Below are 21831 nucleotides of genomic sequence, written 5' to 3'. Positions count from 1 at the left end.
TAGGCGATCCTGCTTCCTCCCGCCCGGCTCCACGCTCGTCTCTCCACAGGAAGCGCCGCAGGAAGCTGACGACGAGAAACAGTCCTGGATGTTCTCGCGCGATCAGCGATAACCAGCGGGAGAGCGGGTCGTAGGTAAGTATCACACACCGCGATGTCGCTAGCAATATCGCTATAACGTCACAAGTTATAGAGATATTGCTAGCGATATCGCTTAGTGTGACAGGACCTTAACTCGGCTTCTCCTCCCTCCAGTATCTCCTCGCCATGGTCGTCGCTTACTTCAGGAGAGCAGGACTGCCATCTTCAGAATATGGAACCTTCTTCTTTCCAGCTCTGTGAGTCTCTTTTATTATTACACATTCACGTCTATAAATAACATTGTTTTATTTTATTGTAAAACCAAAATCTCTTTTCGGCCACTCGGCTAAATACATGATAATGGCATTTGTTGTTGTTGTCTGTATTTTCTCCTGAAGTGGATTGTAATTTATTTCGTTTCATTTCTCTTCCCGCCAAGGTTTCTAGCCAACCAGTTTGAGCAAGAAGAGGTGCGATATCGACAGAAGATCTACCGCTGGGCCCTTGGACGGAAGTGGAGGATGAAGAAGGACCGACTGCTACAATGCCGCAATGTTCTGCTCACCAGGATGGGATTCCGGGCTTGGGTGGATCGGGACACATGTGATCTGGTGAGTAATATAGACAGTAATAATATAAAGCTGATCTGTAAATAGAGATCACAATATAAATAGTATGCTTAAGTAAATCCCTTAGACCTGATGAGGCACTTGTACTTACTCTGTAAAGCCACGTCAAAATGGTCATGTAATCCTGATATTAGGCAGAGCATTTTATGACTGCAGCCATAGCTGGACTCATGACATGCTTGCTTTAATGTCAAGCAAGAAAACTTTAATAAGTGATTATAAAGTCATTCTGCCATGGATTTTCAGTCATCACACACCAGTATCATCAGGCCTAAAATATATGCAAATTAGATTATGATTAATGGTGACTAGAGTTGAGCGATACCGTCCGATACTTCAAAGTATCGGATCGGAATGGATCGGCCGATCTTTAAAAAAAGTATCGGTATCGCCGATTCCGATACCGGAAGTCCCATTCAAGTCTATGGGACTTCCGGTATCGGAATAAGAAAAACCCTGTTTTTGCCTTGTACAGCCTCTCTGGGGTCTGTACGGGCCTTTCGGGGGGCTGTGCCGGCCTGCCAGGGGGTCTGTGCAGGCTCCGGTGGTCTGTGCCGGCCTGCCGGGGGGCTGTGCCGGCCTGCCGGTGGTCTGTGCAGGCTCCGGTGGGCTGTGCCGGCCTGCCGGGGGGCTGTGCCGGCCTGCCGGTGGTCTGTGCAGGCTCCGGTGGGCTGTGCCGGCCTGCCGGGGGGCTGTGCCGGCCTGCCGGGGGGCTGTGCAGGCTCCGGGGGGCTGTGCCGGCCTGCCGGGGGGCTGTGCCGGCCTGCCGGTGGTCTGTGCAGGCTCCGGGGGGCTGTGCCGGCCTGCCGGGGGGCTGTGCCGGCCTGCCGGTGGTCTGTGCAGGCTTCGGGGGTCTGTGCAGGCATCGTCCGATGGGACTACAAGTCCCATCGGGCGATGCCTGCTACCATGACAGTGATTGACAGATTAGCCAATGATGGGACAGTAGTAGTCCCATCATCCGGCTAATGTGTTGAATGTAAAAAAAAAAAAAAAAAAAAAATTACATGCTACATACATACAACATGCATACTACATACATGCTACATTCATACTACATAAATACTACATGCAACATACATACTACATATATACTACATACATACTACATATATACTACATGCATGCTACATACATACTGCATGCTACATACATACTACATGCTACATACATACTACATGCTACATACATACCACATATATACTACATACATACTACATGCATGCTACATACATACCACATACATACTACATACATACTACATGCATGCTACATGCATGCTACATGCTACATACATAACACATATATACTACATGCATGCTACATACATACTACATGCTACATACATACCACATACATACTACATGCATGCTACATACATACTACATGCTACATACTACATATATACTACATGCATGCTACATACATACTACATGCTACATACATACTACATATATACTACATGCATGCTACATACATACTACATGCTACATACATACTACATATATACTACATGCTACATACATACTACATGCTACATACATACTACATATATACTACATGCATACTACATACATACTACATGCTACATACATACTACATATATACTACATGCATGCTACATACATACTACATGCTACATACATACTACATGCTACATACATACTACATATATACTACATGCATGCTACATACATACTACATGCATGCTACATACATACTACATGCTACATACATACTACATATATACTACATGCATGCTACATACATACTACATGCTACATACATTCTACATATATACTACATGCATACTACATACATACTACATGCTACATACATACTACATATATACTACATGCATGCTACATACATAATACATGCTACATACATACTACATATATACTACATGCATGCTACATACATACTACATACATACTACATGCATACTACATACATACTACATGCTACATATATACTACATGCATACTACATACATACTACATGATACATACAGACTACATATATACTACATGCATGCTACATACATACTGCATGCTACATGCATGCTACATACATACTACATACATACTACATGCTACATACATACCACATATATACTACATACATACAATACATTCATACAATACATACATAGACATACAGTACATATAACATAGAGTAACATACTTACCAATACTTGTCACATTGTTCCCCGAAGCCATTGTCTTTTCCGGAATAAATATTAACATAACAAACCACAAAAATACTCACCCACGATCCGAAGCAGTCCACGAGTGTGTCCCACGACGATCTTGGGTAGAGAACTGCAGCATCAGATGATGCTGCCGTTCTCTACGGGCTGCAGGAATCCAATGACGGAAGGTAGGTATCCTTCCGCACTGTATTCCTCCGCCACTTAAAAAAAAAAAAAGTCCCTAGTCTCACTTTATGCCATTGCTGTGTGGGAATTTCCCACGCAGCAATGGCATAAAGTGAGACTAGGGACTTTTTTTTTTTTAAGTGGCGGAGGAATACAGTGCGGAAGGATACCTACCTTCCGTCATTGGATTCCTGCAGCCCGTAGAGAACGGCAGCATCATCTGATGCTGCAGTTCTCTACCCAAGATCGTCGTGGGACACACTCGTGGACTGCTTCGGATCGTGGGTGAGTATTTTTGTGGTTTGTTATGTTAATATTTATTCCGGAAAAGACAATGGCTTCGGGGAACAATGTGACACGTATTGGTAAGTATGTTACTCTATGTTATATGTACTGTATGTCTATGTATGTATTGTATGAATGTATTGTATGTATGTAGTATATATGTGGTATGTATGTAGCATGTAGTATGTATGTAGTATGTATGTAGCATGCATGTAGCATGCAGTATGTATGTAGCATGCATGTAGTATATATGTAGTATGTATGTAGCATGCATGTAGTATATATGTAGTATGTATGTAGCATGTATGTAGTATGTATGTGGTATGTATGTAGCATGTAGTATGTATGTAGCATGCATGTAGTATATATGTAGTATGTATGTAGCATGTATGTAGTATGTATGTAGTATGTATGTAGTATGTATGTGGTATGTATGTAGCATGTAGTATGTATGTAGCATGCATGTAGCATGCATGTAGTATGTATGTAGCATGCATGTAGTATGTATGTAGTATGTATGTAGTATGTATGTAGCATGCATGTAGTATGTATGTAGAATGTATGTAGTATGTATGTAGCATGTATGTAGTATGTATGTGGTATGTATGTAGCATGTAGTATGTATGTAGCATGCATAAGGTATATATGTAGTATGTATGTAGCATGTAGTATGTATGTAGTATGTATGTAGTATGTATGTGGTATGTATGTAGCATGCATGTGGTATGTATGTAGCATGCATGTAGTATGTATGTAGCATGCATGTAGTATGTATGTAGCATGCATGCATGTAGTATCTATGTAGTATGTATGTAGCATGCATGTAGCATGCATGTAGTATGTATGTAGTATGTATGTAGCATGCAGTATGTATGTAGCATGTATGTAGTATGTATGTAGTATATATGTAGTATGTATGTAGCATGTAGTATGTATGTAGCATGCATGTAGTATGTATGTAGTATGTATGTAGTATTTTTTTTTTCTTTTAACATTTAACACATTAGCCGGATGATGGGACTACTACTGTCCCATCATTGGCTAATGTGTCAATCACTGTCATGGTAGCAGGCATCGCCAGATGGGACTTGTAGTCCCATCGGACGATGCTTGCACAGACCCCCGGACATCAGCACAGCCCCCCGGCAGGCCGGCACAGCCCCCCGGCAGGCCGGTACAGACCCCCACAGGGTGCACAGACCACCGGCAGGCCGGCACAGCCCCCCGGCAGGCCGGTACAGACCCCCACAGGGTGCACAGACCACTGGCAGGCCGGCACAGACCCCCACAGGGTGCACAGACCACCGGCAGGCCGGCACAGCCCCCCGGCAGGCCGGTACAGACCCCGGGCAGTCCACACAGCCCCCCGGCAGGCCGGCAGAGACCCCCGGAAGGCCCGAAATGACGGCGCATCATGATGCGCACACACCGCGCATCATGATGATGTCAGGCTGTCAATCAACTTTGAACTTCCGATTCCGATGCCGACTTCCGATATTGAAAAAATATCGGAAGTCGGTATCGGAATTCCGATACAGCAAGTATCGGCCGATACCCGATACTTGCGGTATCGGAATGCTCAACACTAATGGTGACATATGCCCTTTACACTCTGATTATAATCACTTATTTTATTCTAGATCATGGCAGAAGACCCTGACCACTGGGCATGGAAGAGGGAGAGGAATATCCACTGATGCCTGGAAACAGAGCTGCAGGACCTACAAGGAGAAGAACATGGCTGGAAGAGAAACATGGCTGACGGTCCTAGAAGAACAGATAGAAGACGTGACGGATGAAGAATTGGAGAAAGTAGAGAAGTATGCTGGTATGGTGTACAGGGGATATAGACTAGATTCCTTGATAGGGCGTTGATCCAGGGAACTAGTCTGATTGCCGTATGTGGAGTCAGGAAGGAATTTTTTTCCCCAATGTGGCACTGTTTGCCACATGGGTTTTTTTTGCCTTCCTCTGGATCAACATGTTAGGCTATAGGTTGAACTAGATGGACTTAATGTCTCCCTTCAACCTCAAATACTATAAATATAACATGTTAAATATATAATATATTAATATATATAAAATAAATATATATAATATAATAAATAATAATATAATTTAATATAATATAATAAATATAGAATATAAATATGTTAAATATATAATAGATTAATATATATAATATAATAAATATATAATTAATAATAATATAATTTAATATAATAAATATATAGTAAAATATAATATATAATATAATAAATATATAATATAAATATAACATGTTAAATATATATTAAAATATATATAATAAATAATAATATAATTTAAAATAATATAATAAATATATAATATAAATATAATATGTTAAATATATAATAGATTAATATATATATATATATATATATATATAATAAATAATAATATAATTTAATATAATATAATAAATATATAATATAAATATAATATATTAAATATATAATAAATAGATAATATATAAATAGATAATATATAAATATAATAAATAATATATAATAAAGCATATAATAAACTTCCCACTATTTAAACTTTCCATGATGTGTCAGAGTCTTTATTTTATACTTTTATGTGTGGACAGGACCGCCATCAGAGCATTACTGTCCTCACTGTTGAGAGGGATCCAGTGAGCAGAAGCACAAGAGGGAGGGCCCAGACTCAGTCTGTGTCCTCCCTCTTGTGCTTTTGTTCACTCGTCTCCAGGGTATAATAAATGAAACTGAAGAAAAAATTGAATGCTGACTTCATAAATATAAACAAATATATGTTTCTTATTTAATCAAAATCAGTAATAAAGAAAATATATACAGGCTGTACATCAAGAAAGAAACAACAAGTGTCACCTGGGGAGCACTCACAGACTTGGGCTCTCATAGAACAGAGGAACAATTGAAAGTATATAAAGGATATTATAAATCCAGCAGATAAACATATATCACCTCAAAAGACAGGAAAATAATCACAGCAGACAAAAAGTTATCAGTATGAGTCAAGTACATCCATAGCTTCTCTATATATACTTATCCTAAGAGAGGTAATGTGTAATGGTGGCTCATATGGATATATCTAGAGTGCACGTCCGGGGAAATCCCCCGATGGCGTCACAGACAGGTGCGTTGTCAAGTTGGATTCCAGGAAGGACGGACCAGCGTTCAGGAGTGCACTCTCAGCCGGCGGACATGTTTAAGGAGTCCCATGGAGTCTACCATTATTAGTGGGGTAAAATAAATCACCATATTAGATAATGAAAACAACAGATATTACAAGTGCCAGTGTAAAATCATAACCACTAGTCACATTAATGAAAGTATGTCACACAATGGGTAATATTAGGTATAATAAAGTGCACATGTGCTTAATATACTCAAATAGAGAAAACAACATTATTGCATTGGAATCTACTAATATACCATAGCATTATAAAGTGCGGCATTTAAAAAAATATATAATTAAGGTGCATATGTGCAAAAATGTAAATAGCTATATATACAAGAGTACATGAACAACACTATCATTACTGTGTCAACCAATAACATGGCGTTCAAGATGAAGTGTTCAGAAGTGTTCATCCTGACACCAGAGGGGTCCTCATATGATGGTCACACAAGAATCCCATATCACACATACATTTCATGAATAGCCATAAGGAAAAGATAAATCTTCAATAATGTATCAGCTACAAACAGACAAAAAACACACAATTAAAATAAAAGCGCAGAGATATCAGGAACCTTGAATATTCCCTATACAATGGACATTGTTGATGTTAATGGATTATTCAAAGAAATGGGAGAAAGCTTCATTTTTCAGTTAAGCATTTGGGGGGCCATGGATTCCAAATGACTGATCCATTGGCATTCTAATTGTGCCAATATCTGTTTTAAATCACAACCCCTAATTCCCCCATTAACACAATCAATCCCCCTTACCGTTAGAGTTTTCGTATCACATCCATGAAAAACCTTAAAATGTCAAGATAACGACCCATCAGAGGACATAAATTCTGTACTCCTGATGATATTTTCACAGGCCCGACAGTCACTAAAGGGGTACCAGCCCGTCTCGGTTTACTTTCAGAAGAGGTGAAGGGATTGGACACCTTGGCAGTATAGTGGCTCCTCAGTAACATGTCCTTCAGACTCCTACCCCTCCTGGCCGTTATAAGGGGATTTTTTGGTAATTGTGCTGCCAGAAATGGGTCTGTTTTTAGTACAGGCCAATTCTTGTGGAGAATGTTTTCATCTCTTTCCACTCCGGGGCGGGCCTGTGGGGAGGCTTCATGTGGTGCTCTTCTTAGCTTTTCTTACCCTCAGTGATCTGCCCCCTATTTTACACACTGACTATATGTTTTGAAAAAAAAATCACATTCAGCAGGCAGGCGCCGGCGGTTTGTTAGAGAAAAAAAAATTGTCTCCTCCAAGATTGGTGATCCAATAGATGCTACTGCGCAGGCGCGGCCGGTGCCAATTTGAGAGAGAATTTTACTTTCATCTGAATAAATATATATCAGCAAATAAATGAATTAAATGCATATTAAAGATGTGATCTTGCTGCATATGATGATCTGGAGAATAGAAGCAATCTTGTGATCATGGGTTTACCAGAATCTATGACCCGTAGCCAGCTTACAAGTATATGCACACTAGACCTACCAAACGCTCTGGGCCTTAATACACCATTGAAGGTGAAATGCGCTCACAGAGTCGGCCCACCACCACCACCTCCACAAGAATCCCCTGCTTATAAGCCCGGGCCTGGTACTGCGAAATACCTGAGCTATGCAGACAAAGTGGACATCTTACAACGGTACAGAAAATCCTCTCCACCCCTGGTGCTCGATGGACGTAGAGTGTTAATTTTCAGTGACTACTCGGTGGAAGTAACAAAGAAAGACGCGTCTTTAGTGGAATATGCACTGAGCTAGTATAGAAGAAAACCCGCGTCTCATTACAATTCTCGGCGAATCTTAAAGTGTTTTTACCTGGAGGAAGAACACAAACATTTTCAGCAGCAGAACAAGCATCAGACTTTCTTAAAGACAGAGAAGATCTTCTCAAGGAAAACAGCAGAAAAAAGAATCACCAACAAAACGTCTGAGTATTGTCAGGACTTATTCTGATTATCCCCTTTTGAATGATTAAAACTCTTTCTCAAAGGGATAAAAATCTTACACTATGCAAAAGACTGAGAAATCTTATATCGCTATGAGAAGAGAAATTTTGGGTGTTGATATATAATTTACACTTAAGGTGACTTATTTGGCTAATCAGACTTGTACACTAAGCAAACAAATTCTCTCGGGCAGCTTCTCCCCCATACCTCTTCAAAATGATAGTTTTACAAATTAAGAATTTTACATTTAAACATGAATATTGTCAGGAACACCGCACTGAACTTGCTCACTGAGCCAGTGCGCGAGTCCTGAGTAAAGCGAACTGTGCTCAAACATACCTGTGGAGCGGGCAGCAGCCGAGTAGATGCGTACTTCAGAACAGCAGGACCTGAAGCACGTGACTACTAGGGGCGTGGCCTAAGCTCCAGAGAGCTAGGAGCTGCAAGAGAACTCCTAGCAGGGTAACTGCGAGACAAAGTTACCAAGGGGCATAGACAGGGAGGATAGTCAGGACGTAGCCAATGAGTCATACACAGAGATAGCTGCAAGGTACAAGAGGGGCGAGCAGAGCGTAGTCAGATCACAGGCAATGAGTCATACACAGAGAGGGTAGCGCAGTACAGAATCAACAGGCAAACTCACAACGGGGAACAGAACCGGGTCAGAACCATATAAACAAGCTATAACAACGAACAGGCACACAGAGGTCACCACACTCGGCCAAAGGCAAAAGTATAACTGGCAGGGATTGGAGCTTCCCAGGGGTTTAAGAAGCTCTCCCAGAACCAAAGAGAGGCCACAATCATTAACCTCAGGTGTGCAGGTCAAAACCTGCACTGAGCTCCAGATACTAACCCCTGACGTGCCGCTCAAAAACCTGCACTGGGATCATGACAAATATAGATTGAATATTGGTAAAAAAAATAATCAGGTACACAATATCCCTCACAAAAATAAAACTAAAATAAATATACAGTATATATGGACGAGTGTTTTTACTTTACGAGGGCTCTAGCTACCTTGCAGTTTCAAATAAGGCTATAGCTTTAAAGATTGTTTCCACTACTGGACAACCCCTTTTTAAAGGAAATCTGTTGCCAGTTTTTTTCTACCCCATCTGAAAGCAGCATAATGCAGGGGCAGAGACCCTTATTCCAGCAATATGCCACTCAATGGATTTCTTGCTGTTATTTTGATAAAATCACTGTCTCATCTGATGGAGCTCTAACAGTTATCTGAATGCTGAGCTCTGCCTAAACCACTGATTGACAGACTTCTGTGTACACTGCACTTTGGTTGATATCTGATAATCAATATGCTCGGGTGCTCATTGGTCGATTCGAGCAAATTGGAATACTCGGGTACTCGGACAGAACAACGAGCCCAATGTAATGTCTATGGGTGACCCGAGCATTTTTACCGCAATCCCCCCTTGGGTCCTTTTAACATCTAAAAACGTCAGAAAATGATGGAAACACTGCTCAAATGACACAGGGACATCATGGGGATCGCTCCTGGAAGCATTCCTGATACCTAGTTCACAGCTTTAAACAATGTTGTCAGAGTTTCATGCCATTTTTCCCGATGCACCAAAAAACATACCTGTCAGGAACACCGCACTGTACTTGCTCACTGAGTGTCAGGATCCTGTCAGCCCCGGCGTGCAGCCTCCGCTGAGCAGGGACTCACCCGCACTGTAGGGGTACCGGGGTCAGGTACAGCCAGAAAGTACCGATGCACAGGACCTGTGGATGCTGAAATTTAGCAAGCAGACACGGGACCTACGGTCATGTGACTGCAAGGGGACGGGGCTTAGCATCCTGCTTAGTGAGATGGAAAGACACTATACAGAATTACTCAGAGTCAGGCAAAACGGGTTTCACACACAGAGATAGCCGTAACGTACCAAGGATGAGACAGAGTGGATAGTCAGGGCCAAGCAGCAGTCAAAACCAAACAGACATAGAAGGTACCAAGCAGAATCCAAAGCAATATCCAGAGAACAGACCGAGTCATACACAGATTATCAAGCAACCAGAACACAGCACTAACACTCTCAGGGGTCACCACACTATGCCAAGGGCAAGAGTATAACTGACAGGGATGGGAGCGTCCTGAGGCTATAAGAAGCCTCTCCCAAAACCAGGGAGAGGCCACAATCATAGCCCCAGGTGTGCAGGTAAGCCTGCACCGGGATCACAACCTTTAACCCCAGAAATGCCAGTCATCAGCACTGGTTCCAGACATTAACCCCACGTGTGCGAGTCAAACCCGCACTGAGATCATGACAGTACCCCCCTCTCAACGGGGGACCTCTGTACCCCCAGGCTTGCCCGGGTACTTAGCGTGGAAAGTCCGCACCAGGCGATCAGCATGCATCAACCGGGCCGGTACCCAGGACCTGTTTTTCGGTCCATACCCCCTTCCAATGAACCAGGTACTGTACCGACCGCCGTACCAACCTGGAATCTACGATATGACCAACCTCGTACTCCACCTGCCCCTCGACCAAAACAGGAGAAGCAGCAGACTCGGAGTCTCCCCGGACTGCTTCAAAAGGTTTCAGTAGAGATTTGTGGAAGACGTTAGGCTGCTGTTGAGGTAGGCATAGGAAGCAGTATTGTGGAAATATTCAAGCGAGTTTATTAAAATGACATAAACCGCTCTGGATATTAAAAACAAAGGTACAGCCTTACTTATATTCAGTAAAACACGCCCCTGCAGTTCCTTGACATCTGGATTGAAGCTTCCAATGATGGGATGATCCATACAGATGTATACAGGAAGCCGACAGCCACAAACTCGTGTTTACAAGCAGGCTCTGCCCACCCAGCAAGCATCATCCGTAGTATCCCTATAGGTCGGTTTTTACATGCTAAGAGATTTTGTTCGGATTCAATAAGGTTTGAGAAACAGTGAGCAGAACTGACCAGGAGATTTGAGGATAGGGGCTACAGTCGAAGGATGATCAGGAGGGGGTACAAAAGAGCGGTTGCAACATCTAGGAATGAACTGCTATATAGTTACCAAATTGCAGATAAAGAGAACAACAAACAGGTAAGATTTATCTCCACCTTTAATAGTTAGTGGCATAACATAGAAAAATTCATCAATAAACATTGGAATGTCCTCCTTACGGACCCCATTTTGAAAAGGGCTTTACCTCCTTCCCCCCAGTGTGTAGCTCGACGTTCGGCCAATTTTAAAGATCTTTTGGTGCATAGTCACTACAATCCCCCAAGAGTCTCCAGCAGTAGGTCCCTAGGCCCAGGGTTCTTCCCATGTGGCCTATGTAAGGCTTGTTTGACTCTGAACAAATCCAAGAAATGCAAAAATTTTGATGGATCACGTCTTTACGATATTCGGAAACACCTCACATGTAGTTCCAAGGGGGTGATATATCACGCTGAATGCCTGTGTGGGAAAGTATATGTCGGGCTGACCACAAGGGAACTTAAATTTAGAGTGAGGGAGCACGTGTTGGATATTGAGAAGGCCTCCACTGTGGATGACATTTTTTTTTAAAACTTTACCATGTCACTTTACTAACTCAGCAATTTTTTACTGCCCTAATACAGCTCTGGCAAAATTTAAGAGACTACAGCAAAATTTTCAGTTTGTTGGATTTTTCCCTTTATAGGTATATTTTTGAGTAAAATGTAAATTGCTCTTTTATTCTATAAACTACTGACAACATAGCTTCGAATTTCCAAGCACTAAATTTTGTATTTATTTTCTGAAAATGAGAAATGCTCAAAATAACAAAAAATGCAGTGCTTGAAGACCTCAAATAATGCTAAGAAAACAAGTTCATTTAGAAACAACTGTTTAAACTCAGGAAGAGTTCAGAAATCACTATTTTGTGGAATAACCATGATTTTTAATCACAGCTTTCATGTGTCTGGGCTGCTTTCCTCCAGTCTTTCACGCTGCTTTTGGGTGACCTTTTGCCACTCCTGGTACAAAAATTTAAGCAGTTGTTCTTTGTTTGATGGCTTGTGACTATCCATCTTCCTCGTGATTACATTCCAGAGGTTTTCAATGGGGTTCAGGTCTGGAGACCGGGCTGGCCATGTCAGGGATTTGATGTGGTGGTCCTTCATCCACACATTGATTGACCTTGCTGTGTGGCATGGCGCATTGCCCTGCTGGAAAAACAGTCCTCAGAGTCGGAAAACATTGCCTGAGCAGAAGGAATCAACTGTGTTTCCAGGATAACCTTGTATGCGGCTTGATTAATCCGTCCTTCACAAAGAAAAACCTGCCCAATTCCAGCCTTGCTGAAGCATCCCCAGATCATCACTGATCCTCCACCAAATTTCACAGTGGGTGCAAGACACTGTGGCTTGTACGCCTCTCCAGGTCTCCATCTAAACCATTACACGACCAGGTGTTGGGCAAAGCTGAAAATTAGACTCATCAGAGAAGATTACCTTACTCCAGTCCTCTATGGTCCAATCCTTGTCACGGGGCAGTTGCGGGGAAACAGGAGACGTGGAACCAGGTCCCCTGCCTGAACTGCCCCTCAGGCTAAAGGGGGTGCCCTGACTCTCCTTAACTTGGGGGTACACTTGATGGTAGGGAGTCCCAAGTCCCCTGTTTAGCCCTGAGCTAAACACCCAACCCCCTCCCCAGGAAGTAAGACAGGGAAGTGAACTGCACCGCACCAATAACACGAAAGGAAATATAAAACAGACACCACGGGGTTAAAGCAACTAAAAACCAAAGCTTAGCTTTATCTGCTGCCAATGCTCCCACCAGCAGAGTAAGGCACCCGATCAGCATCCAGCAGCATCAAAACTGCTCAAGACAAGCTGAACCCCCTCTGCACCAGGCAGGTCCCAGTCTTCACCAAGGTTGGTTAGCAAATGACCAGTATTACCAACAGTGAATTGCAGCACCAGGTGGCCTTATAAAGGGAAGTGGGAGTAGTCACCACCTGCTGACTAACTAAACATGTAGTAACACCAGCAGCCACCGGGGTGAGGATAACCCAGCAGCCGACCAACTACAGTTGTAGTAACACCAGCTGTCACTGGAGGGAAAAACTAATATTAACTCCCGATGGCCTGAAAGGAAAAACGTTTATATCAGAGCATCCGGACTCTGACACAGATGACTGACTCCTCTGACGCCTCCTCCTAAGAGGACTCCGACACCCAGAGTTAGCATGTGGTGAGGGTAGAGACTTGCCCCTACTCCCTGGCAGCACCTCTGCTGCCCCCACTGGAGAAGAAGGGGACGGTTGTAGAAAGATGGCAGAGACAGTAGCCCCCAGGCAGCAACCCTCACACGACTGATCCCAGCTGACTACTTCCCTAGACTGCCAATCTATGATTGGGTTGTGTTTTTCCAACCAAGGGAGGCCTAAAACGATGGTTGATGGAATTCACCCCCAAGACGTAGCATGACAGGGACTCTACATGATATGTCCCTATACGCAAATGTATTTTTTCCATGACTTGGGTCAACCTCCCCTGGCTCAGTGGGACAGAGTCAATGGTCTGGACGCTAAGGGGTTTGGCCAGCGTCCTACACCTCAGGCCATGGGTCTGGACAAAGTGAGCATCCAGCAGATTGACTCCACAAACACCGGTATGCCCTCAGGTACCCTGCCAACCACCACTTCTGCTGACAAAGTACACAGAGTGGGCAAAATGGAGGAAATATACACTCCCTGGTCGCCTCCCTCCACACGACCAGGGGGACGCGGCTTCTTAGGTGGTACGGAAGTTTGGCGCAAGCTGAGCAGACCCTGATAAAATGACCAGTCTGCTCACAGCTAAAACATGCCCCCAAACCATGACAAGCCGCAGGCAGCACCATTGGGGAACAAACTCCTCCCACCTGCCTGGGCTCGTCCGACTGCACCATTGAGTCCTCCTCCCTAGCAAGGACTACAGGGGGCAAATTCGCCAAAGCCGCAAAAAACTCGTCCACCGACCGTAGAGATGATGAATCGGCCGGCAGGGAGAAGGCTCAGGATAGGGGAACAACTTTAAGGAGAGATATGATGAATCCCACCCGCTGTTCCTCACTCCCTAATGAACGAGGGCGGAGCCTGAAGTGTAGCTTGCAGGCCTCCTGAAAAAAACAAAAAATTATCTCTCCCTCCAGAAAACCTGTCTGGGAGAGATAACTTGGGTTCTGGTTGAGCCTGAACCTGAGCTGAGGCCCTGAACCCCACAAACTGCTGCAGCTCCACCACACCGTGCAGCACCCCACGCTCCTCAGTGAGGGTCTGCAGCAATTGGAGATAGGTCTGCATTAGGGCCATGGCTCACCAGAAAAAAAATGGGTGCTGGTAATAATGTCATGGGGCAGTTGCGGGGAAACAGGAGACGTGGAACCAGGGCCCCTGAACTGCCCCTCAGGCTAAAGGGGGTGCCCTGGCTCTCCTTAACTTGGGGATACACTTGATGGTAGGGAGGCCCAAGTCCCCAACCTGTCCCTATCTCCTGTTTAGCCCTGAGCTAAACACCCAACCCCCTCCCCAGGAGGTGAGTCAGGGAATAAATCCCTCTGCTAGTAAAGCCAGAATTGAGCTCTTCTTTTCCTCACTCAAGACTTGTCTTTTCAACTCCTTCGGCATGATTAAAAGTTATTTTTTCATTCCTATTAATTTTGGGATATTACTAGCACTTGTTTTGCCATCCAGCTTGTCCTATTGCAAAAGGATTGTGAACACCGCAGCAGGGTTTTTATACTTTCCTTTGTTAAATAAGATTTGGTTCAGGTGATCACCTAATCAGAAGCACATTGAGTAGAATGAGGTGTAGTCTGGTTGGAATTCAAGTGACACTGGAATGGAATGACTGTGAGACATGTAGAGAAGCTGATTTTTATAAAACTGTGCAGTTGTCTCTTAATTTTTGCCACAGCTGTGTGTGCATGTATATATATATATATATATATATATATATATATATACACACACACACACATACATACATACACACTGCCGTTCAAAAGTTTAGGGTCACTTATAAATTCCCTTATTTTGAAAGAAAAGCTGTTTTTGCCAATTAAGCTAACATTAAATTATACAGAAATACACTCTATACATTGTTAATGTGGTAAATGACTATTCTAGCTGCAAACATCTGGTTTGTAATGCAATGTCTTCATAGGTGTATAGAGGCCCTTTTCCAACAACCATCACTCCAGTGTTCTTATGGTACTTTGTGTTTGCTGTGTAAGAAGGCTAATGGATGGTTAGAATACTTGCACAAGGGTATGTTAGCACAGCTGAAAACAGTTTGGCTGATTAGAGAAGCTATAAACCTGACCTTCTTTTGAGCTAGTTGAGAATCTGGAGCATTACATTTGTTGGTTCCATTAAACTTTCAAAATGGCCAGAAAAAAAGAACTTTCATGTGAAACTCGACAGTCTATTCTTGTTCTTAAAAATGAAGGCTATTCCATGCGGGAAATTGCCAAGAAACTGAAGATTTCCTACAACGGTGTGTACTACTCCCTTCGGAGGAGAGCACAAACAGGCTCTATCCAGAGTAGAAAGACAAGTGGGAGGCCGCGCTGCACAACTGAGCAACACGTCAAGTACATTAGAGTCTGTAGTTTGAGAAATCGACGCCTCACAGGTCCTCAACTGGCAGCTTCATTAAATAGTACACACAACGCCAGTGTCAACGTCTACAGTGAAGAGGCGACTCCGGGATGCTGGCCTTCAGGGCAGAGTGGCAAAGAAAAAGCCATATCTGAGACTGGCAAATAAAAGGGAAAGATTAATATGGGCAAAAGAACACAGACATTGGACAGAGGAAGATTGCAAAAAGTGTTATGGACAGACGAATCCAAGTTTGAGGTGTTTGGATCACACAGAAGAATATTTGTGAGACACAGAACAACTGAAAAGATGATGGAAGAGTGCCCAACACCATCTGTCAAGCATGGTGGAGGTAATGTGATGGTCTGGGGTTGCTTAGCTGCTGGTAAAGTAGGAGATTTGTACAAGGTAAAAGGGATTTTGAATACGGAAGGTTATCACTCCATTTTAGGCTGGCGGAACGCACCAAGTAATATAGATGTTAATGAGGTGCGTTCGCAGCCTGGGGTTCACCGTGCAACGATGGAAACTGCTGCTAGACAATGGCGGATAATAGCACGCTCGGGTTACCTCACCCGGAGTGTGCGAGGCGAACCCTGTTACTTCACAAGGTCGCACTAATATAATGTGAGCGCAAGCGATGTGGTCACAGAACTCTGCCCAGAGGCATGGAGTCAGAGTCCTTCTAGAACCACTTGTGCTCAGAGCCGCTGCAGCGGCGCTAAAGAGTGACGCTAGGAAAGTGCTGTGCCCTGTTAGCTGTCACAGAGTGCAGCGGATAGACTCCTACCACCCAGAGGCATGGGAGATATGGCGGCACTATGGCGCTAACCTTTGTGCTAGACTGGAGCACTGTGGCACATGCTTTGCCACCATGAGGCGCTGACTCAGGCTGAACTAACCCTAACACATACGTATCAAAGGAAGGGGTTAATGAGTCAGTCACCAGTTACATGCATCCATCATCACTCACACAAGTCTCAACAAAAGTCTATCTTAGCACATGGCCGAGCGGCCATGCGAACCTTTTATAGCAGCGTCCTTCCGGGACCTTCCTGATGGTCCAATCCGAGCTGGAGAAGGACCTGAGCATGTGACTTCCGATCTCCAATGAGAGATCGTCCCACGGGCATGCTCAGTGGACTGACAGGAGGACTTGGTCCCTGGAGTAGATCGCTGCTGACCAGCATGCGTTGCTATAGCTGAGCCAGAGGTGGCAGCAGCAACCAAACCTACAATGCTGGTGTGAGCAGAGCGCTGGGATCGACGAGTCTGCTGAGCAGGCTCCACTGTGGTCGGAGAGGAATGGGAGACCGCCGAAGGCAAAGCTCGGGATTCCTGCTGTGCAGCGACAGGAACCCAACATCTAACACTCCATTTTGCAACGCCATACCCTGCGGACAGCGCTTGATTGGAGCCAATTTCATCCTACAACAGTACAATAACCCAAAGCACACCTCCAAATTATGCATGAACTATTTAGGGAAGAAGCAGGCAGCTTGTATTCTATTTGTAATGGAGTGGCCAGCGCAGTCACCAGATCTCAACCTCATTGAGCTGTTGTGGGAGCAGCTTGACCGTATAGTACGCAAAAAGTGCACATCAAGCCAAGCCAACCTGTGGGAGGGGATTCTGGAAGCATGGGGTGAATTTCTCCAGATTACCTCAGTAAATTAAAGGGAATCTGTCACCTATTTTTTTTCCCTATGAGATGCGGCAATCGCCATCAGGGGCTTATCTACAGCATTCTGTAATGCTGTAGATAAGCCCCCGATGTAACCTGAAAAAAACGAGTTATATTCTACTCACCGGGGGCGGTCTGGTGCGGCCGGGTCCGATGGGTGTCGCGGCTCTGGTGCCTCCCATCTTCTAGTGATGACGTCCTCATCCTTGCTTCTGTCGCGGCTCCTGCACAGGCGTAATTTTCTGCTCTGTTGAGGGCAGATGAAAACACAGCTGGGATTCAGGATCAATGAAAACAGCATGGTTAAACAACGAAATACTCTACATAAACCATGGATTACCAGAAAAAGAACTCCCGATGTAACCTGAAAGAAAAAAAAAAAGAGTTAGATTATACTCACCCCGGCGTTGGGTCCGGTCCGATGGGTGTCGCCGTCCAGTCCGGCACCTCCCATCTTCTAACGGTGACGTCCTCTTCTTTGCTGCCTGTCGTGGCTCCTGCACAGGTGCACTGCTCTGCCCTGTTGAGAGCAGAGTCCTGCAGTGCGCAGGCACCAGGATAGGTCCGGCGCCTGCGCACTGCAGTATTCTGCTCTGCCCTCAACAAGGCAGAGCAGTGCGCCTGCGCAGGAGCCACAACAGGCAGCAAAGAAGTCACTGTTAGAAGGGAGGCGCCGGACCACAAAGCCCATCGGACCAAGACCGGACCACCCCCCGGTGAGTATAATCTAACTCTTTTTTCTTATCTTTCAGGTTACACTGGGGGCTTAGCTACAGCATTACAGAATACTGTAGATAAGCCCCTGATGTCAGTGTCGGCAGCTGATAGGTGACAGATTTCCTTTAACCCCTTAATGTCTAATGACGGACACAGTCCGCATCAAAGCCGGGACATGTCAGCTGTCATGAACAGCTGACATGTGCCCGCAATAGGCGCGAGCGGAATCGCCGTCCGCCCGCGCCTATTAACTAGTTAAATCCCGCTGTCAAAGCTGACAGCGGGCATTTAAATAGCATTTCCGGCCGCCGGGCCGGAAATGATGTCATCGCCGACCCCCGTCACGTGATCGGGGGTCAGCGTCATGTTGCATGGACAACCAGAGGTCTCTATGAGACCTCTATGGTTGTTCCAGGCATATGGCTTTCAGTGCCACCCGGTGGTCGGCGCTGAAAGCACAGCAGTAAATCTGCTACATATGGGCGATCTGCTCATCGCCCATATGTAGCAGAGCCGATCGGGTTGCGCATGCTTCTAACCTCCTTCGGAGGCTATTGAAGCATGCCAAAAGTAAAAAAAAAAAAAAAAAAAATGTTTAAAAAAAAAATTAAAGAAACCTAAAAGTTCAAATCACCCCCCTTTCGCCCCAATCAAAATAAAACAGTAAAAAAAAAATCCCACATACACATATTAGGTATCGCCGCGTTCAGAATCGCCCAATCTATCAATAAAAAAAAAAAGCATTAACCCAATCGCTGAACGGTGTAGTGAGAAAAAAATTAAAAACGCCAGAATTACGTTTTTTTGGTCGTCAAGACATTGCATTAAAATGCAATAACGGGCGAGCAAAAGAACATATCTGCACAAAAGTGGTATCATTAAAAACGTCAGCCCGGCACGGAAAAAATAAGCTGTCACCCGACCCCAGGTCATGAAAAATGGAGACGCTACGGGTCTCGGAAAATTGCGCAAGTTTTTTTTTTTTAGCAAACTTTGGAATTTTTTTTCACCACTTAGATAAAAGAGAACATAGACATGTTTGGTGTCTATGAACTCGTAATGACCTGGAGAATCATAATGGCAGGTCAGATTTAGCATCTAGTGAACTTGGGCCTCTTTCACACTTCCGTTTTTGACAATCAGTCAAGATCCGCCGATTTGGAAAAAAAATGGATCCGCTATTTTTCTTTGCGGATCCGTTTTTTTACCCATTGACTTTCATTAATGGCGGATCTTGACGGATTGCCGTCCGTTGCATCCGTTTTTGTTCGAATCCGCCAAAATGTTACTGTACGTCAACATCCTCAAAGACTTCCAAACGGAGCTTGCAACGTTTTTTTGGCCAGCGGATCCTCCACACACTGATTTAACCCGAAATTCTGTCTGGGTGCCGGACAAAAAAACCAAAATCTCTCTCTCTTCTCTGTCTCCCCTTCCCGGCCAGTGGCTCCTTTAAAATTCTTCATTCTGCGGATCCGTCATAAAACGGATCCTATTGCATCCGTTCACATCAGTTACAGACGGATCCGCTTTTCCGCCCTTTTGGCGGATTTTGACTGATGCAAATAACTGAAGTGTGAAAGAGGCCTTAGCAAAAAACAAGTGTGGGATTGCACTTTTTTGGCAATTTCACCGCACTTGGAATTTTTTTCCCGTTTTCGAGTACACAACATGGTAAAACCAATGGTGTCATTTAAAAGTACAACTCGTCCCGCAAAAAATAAGCCCTCACATGGCCATAGTGACGGAAAAATAAAAAAGTTATGGCTCTGGAAAGAAGGGGAGGGAAAAATGAAAATGCAAAACCAAAAATACCCCATGGTCGTTAAGGGGTTAAGTACTTTTTAGTGGTAAAAATGTAATTTGCCTCAAATTTGTCAGTTATACAAGGCTAATAGGTGGAACTGGACCGCACAATGGGGGTCCTTTTAACCCCCTCTTAGCCACATAGATGCCTAGACCCTTATTATTTAAGGGTCCAATCAACCCCGATCGGCTCCAAAATCAGTTGGGGCCGACATAATATGCAGCTGTCGCCTGCGGGGGGCACTATTCACTTATTGCTGATCATAGTTTTAAAACAGCGATCTGGAATAAGGCCTCTTGACGACCAACGGTTTAATGCGCTGCTGTACTATATACATAAACACAAACTCAGCTCCACTATACCTATATCACGTGTCTGCAAGCAGCTCAGCATCACATCAATGTTACACATGCACGGCTCAGCCGTATCCACGTTACACACGCACGGCTCCGCTGTATCCACGTTACACACAGACACGGCCCCGCGTTACACACACGGCTCCGCTGTATCCACGTTACGCACGCACGGCTCCGCTGTACCCACGTTACACACACACACACACGGCCCCGCTGTACCCACGTTACACACACACACACGGCCCCGCGTTACACGCACAGCTCCGCTGTACCGTTACGCACGCACGGCTCCGCTGTACCCACGTTACACACATGGCCCCGCTGTACCCACGTTACACACACACACGGCCCCGCGTTACACACACGGCTCCGCTGTACCCACGTTACACACAGACACGGCCCCGCGTTACACACACGGCTCCGCTGTACCCACGTTACACACAGACACGGCCCCGCGTTACACACACGGCTCCGCTGTACCCACGTTACGCACGCACGGCCCCGCTGTACCCACGTTACACACACGCACGGCTCCGCTGTACACACGTTACACACACGCACGGCTCCGCTATACCCACGTTACACACACGGCCCTGCTGTACCCACGTTACACACACACAGCCCCGCTGTACCCACGTTACACACGCACGGCCCCGCTGTACCCACGTTACACACACGCAGGGCCCCGCTGTACCCACGTTACACACACGCACGGCTCTGCTGTACCCACATTACACACACACGGCTCCGCTGTACACAGGTTACGTACACACGTTACGCACGCACGGCTCCGCTGTATCCACGTTACGCACGCACGGCTCCGCTGTACACAAGTCACACACGCATGGCTCCACTGTACCCACGTTACACACGGCTCCGCTGTACCCACGTTACACACACGCACGGCTCCGCTGTACCCACGTTACGCACGCACGGCTCCGCTGTACACACGCAAGGCTCCGCTGTACCCACGTTACGCACACACGGCTCCACTGTACCCACGTTACACACACACATGGCTCCGCTGTACCCACGTTACGCACGCACGGCTCCGCTGTACACACGTTACGCACGCACGGCTCCGCTGTACCCACGTTACGCACGCACACGGCTCCGCTGTACCCACGTTACACACACACGGCTCCGCTGTACACAGGTTACGTACACACGTTACGCATGC

The 21831-nt window shown here is 45.0% G+C and overlaps 1 long non-coding RNA gene across 3 annotated transcripts; it reads right to left on the bottom strand.

Annotated features, from left to right (window-relative positions):
• Positions 1 to 371: 371 nt before the first annotated feature.
• On the bottom strand, positions 372 to 20918 carry LOC141088254 (uncharacterized). Of its 3 annotated transcripts, none has more exons than XR_012231870.1 (3): positions 20658 to 20918; positions 17897 to 18018; positions 372 to 688 (listed from the first exon to the last, which is right to left on the bottom strand). It is a non-coding gene; the product is annotated as an uncharacterized lncRNA (long non-coding RNA). The 3 variants fall into 3 exon arrangements; XR_012231868.1 differs by lacking the exon at positions 372 to 688 and adding an exon at positions 6159 to 8388; XR_012231869.1 differs by lacking the exon at positions 372 to 688 and adding an exon at positions 6159 to 6609.
• Between the last annotated feature and the right edge of the window lie 913 nt (positions 20919 to 21831).

This window comes from Dendrobates tinctorius, unplaced genomic scaffold, assembly GCF_039654945.1.
Source record: "Dendrobates tinctorius isolate UK_male_01 unplaced genomic scaffold, ASM3965494v1 ptg000038l, whole genome shotgun sequence".
Taxonomy (NCBI): Eukaryota; Metazoa; Chordata; class Amphibia; order Anura; family Dendrobatidae; genus Dendrobates; species Dendrobates tinctorius.
Note: the sequence above shows the minus strand (reverse complement) of the source record. Positions and strands in the feature narration are given on the sequence as shown.